This window comes from Marmota marmota, unplaced genomic scaffold (genome assembly GCF_001458135.2).
Source record: "Marmota marmota marmota unplaced genomic scaffold, marMar, whole genome shotgun sequence".
NCBI classification, from domain to species: Eukaryota; Metazoa; Chordata; class Mammalia; order Rodentia; family Sciuridae; genus Marmota; species Marmota marmota.
In genome coordinates this window covers 5,703,311-5,715,616 of record NW_026000196.1, presented here as the reverse complement: position 1 = coordinate 5,715,616, position 12,306 = coordinate 5,703,311, and the positions used below count along the sequence as shown (strand labels likewise).

The window sequence follows — 12,306 nt, the reverse complement described above, 5'->3', positions numbered from 1 at the left end:
CTAGAGAAGAAATCAAAGTTCAATGAAAGTTTTCCCCTAAGATTGAAAATATAAGTGAGAGGTGCCTAAAGAGAGGGAGAAGCTCCAGAGGGAAGAAGCTAGGGAGCATCAGGGCATGGGGATCCAGAACTCAGGCTCAGACTGAGACCCACCTGGGCTCAGATGCCAGCTTTGCTCCCTGCTTTGTGAAAACAGAGTAATTGATCTTAACTCATAGGTTCGTATGAAAAGGAAAAAGAGCCTTCAAAATGACTTATAGGACACCTGGCATGTGTAAGAGTTTAGTAAGCATAGCTGTTATCATTATAGCTATTTTTATATTGTTAGCCAGATTAGTTGTACAAACGATAAAGGACATAATGTACACAGAGTTCATGCAAGTATCTTTGAATGTTAACAAGATCTCAGTGGATACGTAGGTAGAGGATATGTCTAGATAATTTCCATAAGAGGAAATATGAGTAATAAGTACCAAATAATGCTTAGCATTGGTAACAATGAAACTTTTAAAAATGAAGTATTGTTTGATATTCAGAGGAAAATCAGGAAGTATTATCAATATGATATTAAATTAGACACAATTCGTCAAGATGGGCTAGTTTATGCTGTGGTAACTAATTACCCCTAAATCTCAGCCTTAAACACACAAGCATCCATTTCTCATTTGTGCTACATGTTTACTTCAATCAGCAGGAGGGCTCTGCTGACAGAGTGCTTCTGTAGTCACCACTGAGACAGAAAGAGGGATGTGGCACCCCACACTGGCTCTTTAAGGCAGCTGGCCGGAAGTGGCACCACGTCACTTCCTTTCCCTTTTTCCTGCTTAAAGGAAGGGGAGTGGCCATGCCTATCTCAAGAAGTGCACTTACTGTGTCCAAAAGCAGGGAGAATGATGGCCGCCACAGATACAGCCCTGTCATTTGAACCTCCGCTCAGTTCTTCAGTCTCTCTCTCCTCACCAGCCCATTGCCTCTGCCCCTGCCTCAGCCCAGGACATCCCCAGCTTTCACTTGGTGTAACACAGTAATCTCACTTCCATTCTCTGCTGCGGACCACCAAGTAATCTTTCTAAAGCACAAATCCCTGCATCACAGCCCTGCTTTAGACTGCAGTGGCTCCTGACTGGCTCCATCTCTCTCGCATGCCTTGTGTCTAGATTAAAATTCCCTCACTTTCTATGACACCACATAGTCTCTTGGGCCTGTGTTTTACACTGAGATCCTTCTTCCTGGAATACCCTCATAACTTCACACACCTCCTTATTTGAGAGAACACAGATTCCCTCCTCTTTGAAGAAGCCTCCACATTCAGAGTGGTGGTTTTATAGTGTCCAGTCCTTTCATTGTGGAATTTACATTTATTTGTATTACTTACTAATCTATATACTGTGATAGATTATAAAATAACTTAATGATAACAGCAACAAAATAACAAATATTATAATTTTAAGGGTGCCTGCTTCCACGGGCTACTGACTTCAGTGATTACCATGTATTTTCTTTAGTCTTCCAAAAAATCCTTGACCCACTTCTACCTTCAATGTTTAACAAATGAGTAAATACAACTCAACAAGATAAATTATCCAAAGTCACACAGCTGTCAGAATGAGATTTGACCTTGGTCTCTCTGACCCCATAGTCCTTGTTCTTTTCCTTATGCCAAGTATCCTCATTGCCCAGTATGATATTCAGCACATAGAAGGTACTCACTAAGTATTTATTGAATGTATAACCGATTATAAATAAAACAGTAAAAAATATTGATTCTTCTATCATGAATTTAACCCAAAGAAATAATTAAAACAAAAATAAGAGCACAGGAGCTTGATTAAAAAATGGCAGATTGAAAACATGTTTATCTTTACTCCTCTCTCTTTTTTATTTTTTTTTTTGTTTTTTCTTTTTTTAATTAAATTTTAATTGTTATAAATGACAACAGAATACATTACAATTCATATTACACACATAGAGCACAATTTTTCATATCTCTGGTTGTACACAAAGTAAGAGTCACATCCTTTGTGTACATGTACTTAGGGTAATGATGACCATCACATTCCACCATCTTTCCTACTCCTCTCTTAATAGCCACTAAAATGTTAATAAGGGTTAGAGGGGAGATGGAAGTGAATGAATAGAAAGCAGATGGTCAGGTGGAAACTGACTTAGAAGACCAGAGAAATCTAAAACCCAAGCTTGCAGAGGGGGATCCTGAAAGAATCAGCTGATTGGAAGGCTCAGGCATTGGAGGCACCAGATATCTTTGAGCATGGGTGTGAAATGTGTCTGACAACATGAAGATTGGTAGAAAGTTCTCCAGTCTTCTCCCCTCTCATACAGCCAGAGGACTCTCTGCTCTGCCCTGGCAAGAGACTGGCAGCTTGAGAGTGGGTGTGAGGCACCAGTCCATGGAGTCTGCCTTCAAATAAGTCCTAAGTCATAGCCAATTTCCCCAGGGAGATGGAGGGATTTTCCTGAGGGGAAACTGACTATCCCCAGAGACACTGCTTTTTGAGGATCCTCTTAGAATAGCTTTTTGAGGATCCCCCCAGGTTGACAGTCCTCCCCATGTCTACAGATAGCTAACTCTGCGTCAGTTTTTTAGCACTTCATTTTGCAATAGGAACAGAAGGACATTTGAAGAAAGCCTTGAACATGAAAGATAAAGATAGCAAACAGAAGAAAGGAAGTAGAGGAAGCACAATGAAATAGGTTGAAGTAAACTTAAAACCTGTCATGCATATACTCAGATAAGAGAGGGTATGTATGCATTTGGCAAGAATAAACTACTATAAAGTTGGAACATTCAGAGAACAGGAACGAGCTTTTAGAGCAGGGGGAAAAAAAGATTATTGGAAGGATTGGAAGGTAAAATTGAGTATCTCTTCCAGCAAGGAGAATAAAAAGACAAAAAAAAAAAAAAAAAGTGAATGGAAAGTGGAAGAGAAAATTAGAGAATCAATCCAGAAAATGTAACACCAAATAATTTTAGTTACAAAAAAGGCCAGAAAAAAATAGAGGGAAGGAAATTATCAAGGCAATATCCAACAGCAATCCCATAACTGTAGGACTCGACACTCCATAAGTGGTGGCACCAGCCCCTGACCTTGGCATTTGTCTTTCATGCGTAAAGAGAGATGAACTTTGCTTTAGCAGAGCTTTCCAGAGCATGCTTTTCTATATGGTTTTGTGGTGCTCTCTCACTGTGTGGACAAAAAGGAAGGTCTGGTCCTTAAGCTGCCTGACTTTGCACAAGGGTACAGTTGTTGACCATTTGAGGACATGTTTTTCTGCATTCTCACTCCATAGGGAGAGCTACCATTTCAACAGGACTAACCCACAGCCATCAACAGTAGCTTCTTTGAGCTTTTTGGAACTATGTTCCTTTTCTTGAAAGGTCAGGGCAGCTGCAGCGTTTCCTTCCTTTTGCATTTCTGCTCAGGGCTGCATTTCCCAGTAGCTTTCTCATCAACCAGTGAGATTTATGACTTTGCTGTCTCCCTCGGTGCTGACCTTGTTGGCAGCAGGCTCTTACATTCGTCTTTCATCTTCTCTTTGTGGAATCACTTAGAGAATCTTCTAAATGACTATAGGAAGAACATCTCCATTTGTGTCTTAGCTGCTAAGTATCCCATAAACAATTTGTTTAACCAGTCTTCTGCAGGAAAGCTTCATTTATTTGTAATCTTTTGCTTTCATAATGCCACAATGAGTCATTCTGTATTTGCATCATGATGCGCACGTGTGAGCATCAGATGCACTTCTAGAAGTGGAATTGCTGGGTCAAAAGGGAAGTGCATGGAAATTTTGCTAGGTGTGGCCCCTCTAGCCTCTCCCCACATCCCTGTAGGAGAGCGCCTGTTTCCCCTATGCCTGTCAACATCAAGGGCTCCCCTACTTTTTGATATTTGCCAAACTGGTGGGTGAAATATTTTCTCACTGTAGTTTTAATTTGTATTTCTTTGATGAAAGAGACTGTGGTGTTTTTTAAGATATATTTAAGAGTTGTTTTTATTTCCTTTTCTATCAACTGCCTGTTGGTAGCCTCTGACCATTTTTCTCCTGATCAATAGCCAGGAGAGAGTTCTTTATATACTAGGGAAATTAGCCCTTTGTGATATGAATTACAAATATTTGTTCCTGGTTTGTCATTTGTCTTTTGACTTTGCCCATGGTAGTATTTGCTGTGCAGAATTTTTAAAAATGTGTACATAGTTAAATTTTTCACTCTTCCCCGCCCCCCGCCAGCTGCTGGAATTTCTGTTTTCCTAAGAAAGGTCTTGTTTGTATCAGAATTATTTAAAAAAAAAAATTCTGAAATTTCTTCTAGCACATGTATGATTTCATTTTTATTGTAAAATGTTGGATCCTTGTAGAAATTATCCTGGTGTGAGGGGTGTCTCCAGCTTACTTTTCTAGATGTCTACTCTTTGCCCAACATCATTTGTTGAAACAATATGTCTTTATCGCATTTATTCAAATGCCACCTTTTTCTCTGATTAAATTTCCTGGATATATGTTCAGGCTTGTTTCCAGCCTTTTATGTTGATGATCCTGAGACTATACCATTAGTTGTAGTTGTATAGTATGTTTTATGGTGGGCAGTGGGGGCAGGGCAGATAACCCTTTTTGCTTTTCTTTTTCATCATTTCTTAGGCAATTATAGCTAATTCATTTTTCCAGATGAACTTGTGAATGCTTTCTTAATTCCAAATGTAAAAATTCTGTCGTTTTTATTGTGTATCTTTTAAATTTATAGGCAATTGAGAGAGAATTGACATGTTTGTGATGCAGAGTTTTCCAGATCAAGTTCATTTGTTTAAGTCCCTTGAGCCTTATATAAAGTTTCCTTCTTTTTCTCTGTCTCATGATTGTGAACTCACTGGGAACAAGAATAGAGTCAGGTTCTGAGTGTGGCTTCTTAGTAATGATCTATATAATTACTGACAAAAAGAAACATCATTTTTATTAAATATTTTAAGAACCATCTTTTTTTCTAACATCATTGCTTGCCATTTTGTGAGTTATTTTCTGCATATCAGAGGAAGACAAGCTGTATTACCAAATGCTCATGTCAAACATCAACATTTGAGTTCTTTTTTTTTTTTTCCAAATTGCCAGTGTGAATTAATTAAAAGTTCTATACTCTAGCATAACTTCTTGCCACTTCACTAGAGGAAAGAAGTTCTCTTTAGAGGTATCCAAAAAAATTATTGACATCTTTGTTTGAAGACCTCCTTAGGAGCAGTGTGTCCTCTGCCTTAAACATCTTATGGCCAGACACAGGGACATCTCTCAGGAGAAGCCTAGAGCAGATTCTATTAATCTGAAAATTTTAGAGGTTGCCAATAGAAACAAAGTGGGGAGACTCCCAGCTCAGTTACCAGGCCAAACCTTAGATTTACCAAAAATCTCCATGTAAAAACAATACACTTGGGGCTGGGGATGTGGGTCAGTGGTAGAGCACTTGCCTAGCATGTGTGAGACACTGGGTTCGATTCTCCGTACCATATAAAAATACATAAAATAAAGGTATTGTGTCCATCTACAACTAAAAAAAAAAAAAAAAATACTTCAGGGAGTGCTGCATAACCACAAACAGAAGCTTCTTTTCTGCTCCCAGCCTCTCACCTCCAGTCTATACCCCTAGGACTCTTCCCAATTCCACCTACCGCTGTGTTTTGGAGTCTGACCATAGATGAATGAAAGATCATCGGACTGTAAATGGCACCGTTACCTTTCACCAGAATGCATCTCTTCTTAAGAGCCTTGGAGAAAGCAGTTCCCTACTGGTGGGAGATCAGAGGCAACATTCTAAGCCAAACTGTATCCATCTTTATTAAAGATACTTTTCATAAACAATCATGGTATTCCATGCAAGACATGGGCAGACAATTATTAATAGTATACAGCAACTTTCTAACTCCCTTCTTGGATGGGCTACCAAAATCAGAAAGCCACTATAAAACCCAGTGAAGTCTTCATCTGATGCTCTGAATAGGGAGAGTTTAGAGTGAAGATTGACATTTCACATTTAGCATGTTGTTTAGTAACTTTTTACAAGCCAATCCTGACTTTCTGAAAATGGCAGAATTACCAGTCCGAAGATCCGAAGTCTAAAAAAAGGAACTACTGCTCTTTTGAGGGATACCATCTCAGTGTTGTCCCTGGAAAGTCCAGATGGCCTGACATATTGGTAACTGGGGAGCGAGTGAAGTCCCAACAGGACTCTGGGATTAAGGGAGACCTTGTAATGGCATAGAGGAGCAGAAGACATGAAAACAAGTTTTCCCACACTACACACAAGACGTTTGTACCAAGGTGGCCATATATGTCAATGTCAAGGAATCCCTCCTTCTGGGAGCCAAGAGGAAGTCTTTCAAAATTAGAAGGGACAGAGGTTTTCCCCACAGCAGTCCTACTTTGGAGATATTTTATCTGTGACATATACCCTTTCCCCAGAACAGATCAACAAAGTGTTTTGTGTGCTAACAACATAGTTTTAAAAAAATAAAGTAAAAATTCTGTATTTTTTTAAAACTTATTAAAAAATAATATTTCAAACTGTGTACCAGAAATATAGAGTTACCAAAAAACGCACACATTTCACTTGGCATCTCCAGCATCTTCCACTTTCTGGGCCTGGTCTGCTCTGGCATCTCCATTTTCGGCAAGACTATTCTCATCCTTGCCAGCATCCACTGTTCTCTTTTTCCCTTTGGGTACCTTCTCCCCCTTCTTTGCAGGGGCCTTTTTAGACTTAGGCTCTAGCTTTGCAAGAGCAGGGTTAGCAGACAGCCTTGCAGATCTTCTCTGTGGCTCATCCTTCACTGTGGCTTTGTTCCTTAGCATCCTCTCCAGCCTTTCTCTCATGTCAAGTCTTGTTCTTAAAGGAGGATTCCATGTAGATAATGCAAGAGCTTCACAAGTAGGTATTCCCTTTCCTCCACCAGGAATAGTGACAGATAAATGATGGATTTTTTCCAGTTCTTCTCTTTCTTCCCACCCAAACATGGCACAGCTTTTGAGGAGGACTTGGGCTGAGAAGGAGCCAAAGGCAATACTGGGTTGGACAAAGAGCAGACCATTGGCATCTATGTGCCTGTCCTCCAGACAGGAGAGAGGTGACTGGGGCAATGGGGACAAAAGAAAGATGTTCTGGATGCCTTGTGTCAACATGTATCCTGTTTGGTCAGCATAGGTGACTTTTTCAAATCCATAATTTCACAATAGGAAAGGTGAAGCAAGGGAATAGTGTTTTTACTGTAAAGTCTGGGCAAACAGAGTGTGTTTGTACTTCATGCGTAGCACTTTGGCATCCTGGTTTCAGGAGCTCCAGTGCATCCTCCAAAGGTCAGGTTTGACTAGCTTTTTGCAGAACTAGTTCTCTAATAGATGACATTTGTTGGGTAGAACTTCAAGGCTGTGCTGGGGTTGTGGCTCAGTGGTGGCATACTTGCCTTGCATGCTTGGGGCACTGATTTCGATCCTCAGCACTACATAAATAAATAAAATAAAGGTATTTTGTCCATCTACAACTTTAAAAAAAATTTTAAAAAAAACTCTAAAGGTGTCTAGTAAACTATATCCCCAATTAAAGTATAGTTTCAAACCAGGTGGAAGCATGTGGGAGGCCCTGGGTTCAATCCTCAGCACCACAACAAAACAAGAAAACCAACCAGGTGGAGATATCTACAAGGAGGGAGGACTGTGCATGTGCTTCCACATATGGAGTGATGTGGCCTGTCCTGAATGCTGCTCGTGGGACAAGGAAGATGATGGGATCAGATAAACTTACACTTAACATGAGAAAACAATTCTAAGGCTTTTTAAACTGGTTTTCTTTGAACTTTAAAAAAAGTTTTTATTTTTCCTTAGAGCAAAGAAGTGTGGTTTCATTTTAAGTGGTTTTATGGTAACTTATGGGCCTGTTCTCTTTAGCATTCATGTTTAATAGCTTACACAGCATGCAAGAAGGGTCATAGATGTGCCAGCTTGGCCCAGAAGCCCTGCCATCCTGTATTTAGAACCAGTTACAGGGACAGAAGATGATCTTTATCTTGTTTCCTCAGGCCACTTTTGGTCATTTGGGAGAAACAGAATAATCTTTGCATTGGAATTTTCCTGTACAGAATCCTGCAAATCAGGAATCGAATATTTAGCAACAACAGTGAAAATGTAATGTGTGGCAGCTGTGAAGTCGTATTTGCCTCTAGTTGGGAGGGGAAATGTGTTCAAAGCATATTTCTGATGTGCCTATTAATGGCTATTTGGAAAGCTGAATATGAGATAAAAGGCCCGGATGTTTGTTCCTGAGGCTCCTGATGAAGTCTTTCCCAGCCTCACCCTTGACTCCTGCAGAACTGGTATGATGTGTGTGCAGTATCTGCTCCACAGCCAGCCTCCTGAAAATGCGCAACTTCTGGGCAGCTGAGTCCTAGTGGAGCAGGGTGCAGCCCAGTGGGTGGGCCATCTAGAGATCTGCTGTTGACCCAAGCTGGGTGCAGGAGAGAGGCCCAGAAGGGAATTGGAAAGAGAAACCCAGCAGGAGCAGCAGGAGGCCTGGGTCCCAGACCTGTGCAGGGGAAGCTCTGGCAGTTCAGGATCCAGGGTGCATATCTACAGAAGGTTCCTGTAAACACCAAAGGGTTCTCCCCTTCCCAGCTTCCTTGCCTCTCCTGTGTATCCCATATGTCTGTTGTGCACATGTGTGCATGCGTGCACAAACACGACAAATCACAGAGGAAGGCCCAGAGACCAGCATTTCAACCCCTAGAACAAAGCTTGCTCCCAGAGTTCCCCACCAACGATGCTGGGCCTGCTGAGTTTATTCTCATTTATTAAAGCAGGACAAAAATGCTTCCCCAAATCAGACACCTGTCACCTTTCTAGAAGCATTTCCCTTCTCAGTTTCACTATCATTCCCTCCACCCCCCACCTGAGTCTCATTATCTCTGGGGAGAGACCCACTATGATCATATTATCATTCTGGCCTCATCTCAGAAATAACCGAATGTGAATCTTCAAATAATTACCCTCCAGATGTCTCTGCCGGAAAAAACTCCACTAACATGCAGAAGGCATTTACAGTTATGAAAAACATGTAAAACTAAAGAAATGGCTGTCTGTTGAATGCATGTAAAGAACGCCATAGAGAAGTTTCCACAAATTCAATTATCGATTTGGAGAAACATGATTTTATAGAACATTCTTCAAGTTGATTAGACAGGAAAAACCAGGCACAGGGACGTTGAAGTGTTATTTTGGGGGGAGCTGGTGAGAACTCTGTGAGCGTGGCTGGGAAGAAGAGCTTTGCAGTGAGCTGGAGGCGTGTCCTCTAACCTGGCGGTGCAATACCGGGCAAGTCCAGGTCTGTTTTCCTTAGCTGTAAAATGAGGGTGATATGCAGTTACCCAGAGTTGTTGTGAAGATTGAGTGAGAGACATGACTAGCCCACCCCTGATTGAACGCTCAGAAGTGTTCCTGCTCCCTGGGAACCCTGGGCTCCCCCTCTTGAACCGAGTTCAACTGATGCTTCTCTGCCATGTGGTTGCATCCTGTAATGTCATTCCATTCTGCCTCTCTACCCATTGCTCTCCCCTCCTCTCTGTGACAGTAGTCCTCTGGGTGTTCAACAAGATCCCTGCTCCAGATAACAGACCCTGAAAGGGCAGGCACTGTCACTTGCTGTATGCTCTGTCTGCCTCATAGCACCCATATCTGTCAAGTTTTATTGAATCAATATTTAAAAGCCAAAAGAATCTAGGGGAGGTAGGCTCGGCCCTGATACTGTCTTTGGTTTGTTCCCAGGAACTGACAGTGCACCTCTAGTTAGGCATTTATGGTCCACATGTCATTCTTAAAACAAATCTCTCGGTCAGAGTAAAGGTCACCTCCTCAGTGAACAAATATTTTTCCTACGATGGGAAATTTGTTTTTCTTTACCCGAATGTGTGCTTTGAGCAGAGTGGAGGGCCTGTTGAGATGGGCATTCTTTGGAAACCAAGGAGGCATCCTAAGCACGTGTCCCTTGATAGTCCCAGCCAGCCTGACTTGAACCCTGTGGGTATCTTGGCCAACAGAGGACATCAGCAGCACTTGAGAGTGAGGCTGCCAGGAGCAGCCATGTGGTGAGGCTCTGTGGATCTGATGGAGGGAGATGTTTCTTTTAGGGTGGCCTCCCTGGGACAGTGGGGAAGCCCTCCCACTGCTTTTTGCCTCAGTTGCATTTTGGGTCTTGCAAAAGAGGGAACCTGCAAGGCAGAGTGCAAAGGGGCGGAGCTGTTGGTAGAGTTGAGCAGCCTCTGTTAAGAACAGTCAGGGTCTGTGCAGTGGGGAGGCTTCCAGGGAGGTGTTAGAGTCACAAATGCTTCTCCCCAGGCCCTACCAAAAGAGCTACAGTGCTGACATTTTAGAGTCAGACTTAAGAAGATGGTCACCTGTTTTGCTAGATGACCTTTTATTTTTATTTATTTATTTATTTTTACAATACCTTTATTTGTTTATTTGTATGTGGTGCCAGGGATTGAACACAATGCCTCACGTGTGCTAGGCAAGTGCTCTATCACTGAGCTACGCTAGTTGACCTTTTAAATAAGTCTCAAGAAAGAGTTCCAGGCTGGGCTGGAGCTACAGCTCAGTGGCAGAGCATATGCCCAGCATGCACAAGACCCTGGGTTCCATCTCTAGTACTGCAAAGAAAAAAATCCCTATAACAAGAATGAGTTCCAGGGCTGTGGATGGCTGACAGTTCTCTATGTTAAGAGTTCTTTTTCCTACCCAATGCCTTTGAACTTATGCAGGAGATAAATTAAAGATGAATTCCTTATTTCTTGTTATCATTGCAATATTTAACGATTATCTTGATATGCTTTCTAACATACTGTGGAGTTGCATTTTATGCCCATTTAACTTAGGCAAATTCAACTCTGTCAAGAGAAATCCCAGTGGTTGGAAAGGCTGAGGCAAGAGGATCACGAGTTCAAAGCCAGTCTCAGCAACTTAGTGAAACCTTAAGTAACTCAGTGAGACTCTGTCTCTAAGTAAAATATAAAATGTAGCTTCCAATGTGGCTCAGTGGAAGTGCCCCTGTATTCAATTCCCAGTACTAAAAAAAAAAGAGAGAGAGAGGGACATACACAGCTTCACTCATGCTGACCTTTCTACAAGCTTCTCTACTCAGAGGAGCCTAAGTTCCCACTGCCAGTGAGCGGTGTGCCTCTCCTACTGGCGGGATCATCTTGTTACACCCTTGCATCCTTGCATTTGAAGAGAGGTTTTATGTTTCTTTTTTTTTTTTTTTCACAACCTGGCCCCAACCTCAAAGCCACCAAAACCATCTGTGTTTAGCTACATGCCAGCCATCTGCCTGGGCCATGCTGAAGAGAGACAGTGTGTTCCTTTCTGTGGGATGATCAGGGTGTTACTTGATAAAATAGTTGATAGTTTCACCTTTTAACTTGAGAATCAAGCTGCAGGTGAGACATGACCCCCACCTTAAAAATAGAATGACAGAGGGCTGGGGTTGTGGTTCAGCGGCAGAACACTCGCCTTGCACGTGCGAGACCCTGGGTTTGATCCTCAGCACCACATAAAAATAAGTAAGTAAGTAAATAAAGTAAAGGTATTGTGTCCAACTACAACTCAAAAATAAATATTAAAAAAAATAGAATGACGGAGATGAGAACAAAGTTAAAATGGGAGAAAGGAGTTACTTCTGAGTGATTCTCCTTTGCCATGAATGTCATTGTCACAAACTTGCTGAGTCCCCAGAACTTGGTCTGAGTGTTTGCTCTTTCTCCTGTTCATCACCGGCTTCTGGTTTGATGCCCTTATTCACCAGGTCCTCCATAAACAGATGTTTATCAGGAACAACTACCAGGGCTCTCTATGTTGCTGAAAAGGAGATCACATTTGGAGATGGCCAGCACTAGCTGGGGTGGACCACAGTGTACACTTACCATCCCAACAACTCAGAGGCTGAGGAAGGAGGATTGCAAATTTGAGGCCAGCCTCAGCAACTTAGCAAGACCATGTCTCAAAAAAATAAGACAAAAAGAGGGCTGGGGATGTAGCTCAGTGGTAAAGCACCCCTGGATTCAATCCTTAGTAATCCCCCCAAAAAGCCAACACCAGAATATGCACATCTAGTGGCTGGCCTTTGGCTACTAAATTGGGCTGGCTGAGAGCAATTAGACAGACGAAAGAAATTAAAGGCATCAAAATAGGAAAAGAAGAACTTAAATTATCACTATTTGCAGATGACATGATTCTATACCTAGCAGACCCAAAAGGGTCTACAAAGAAA

At 41.8% G+C, this 12,306-nt stretch overlaps 1 protein-coding gene across 1 annotated transcript in view; it reads left to right on the top strand.

The window, feature by feature from the left end:
* Positions 1 to 12,306, top strand: part of Abhd2 (abhydrolase domain containing 2, acylglycerol lipase) — a 102,666-nt gene that overhangs the window by 36,649 nt on the left and 53,711 nt on the right. The window lies entirely within an intron of this gene.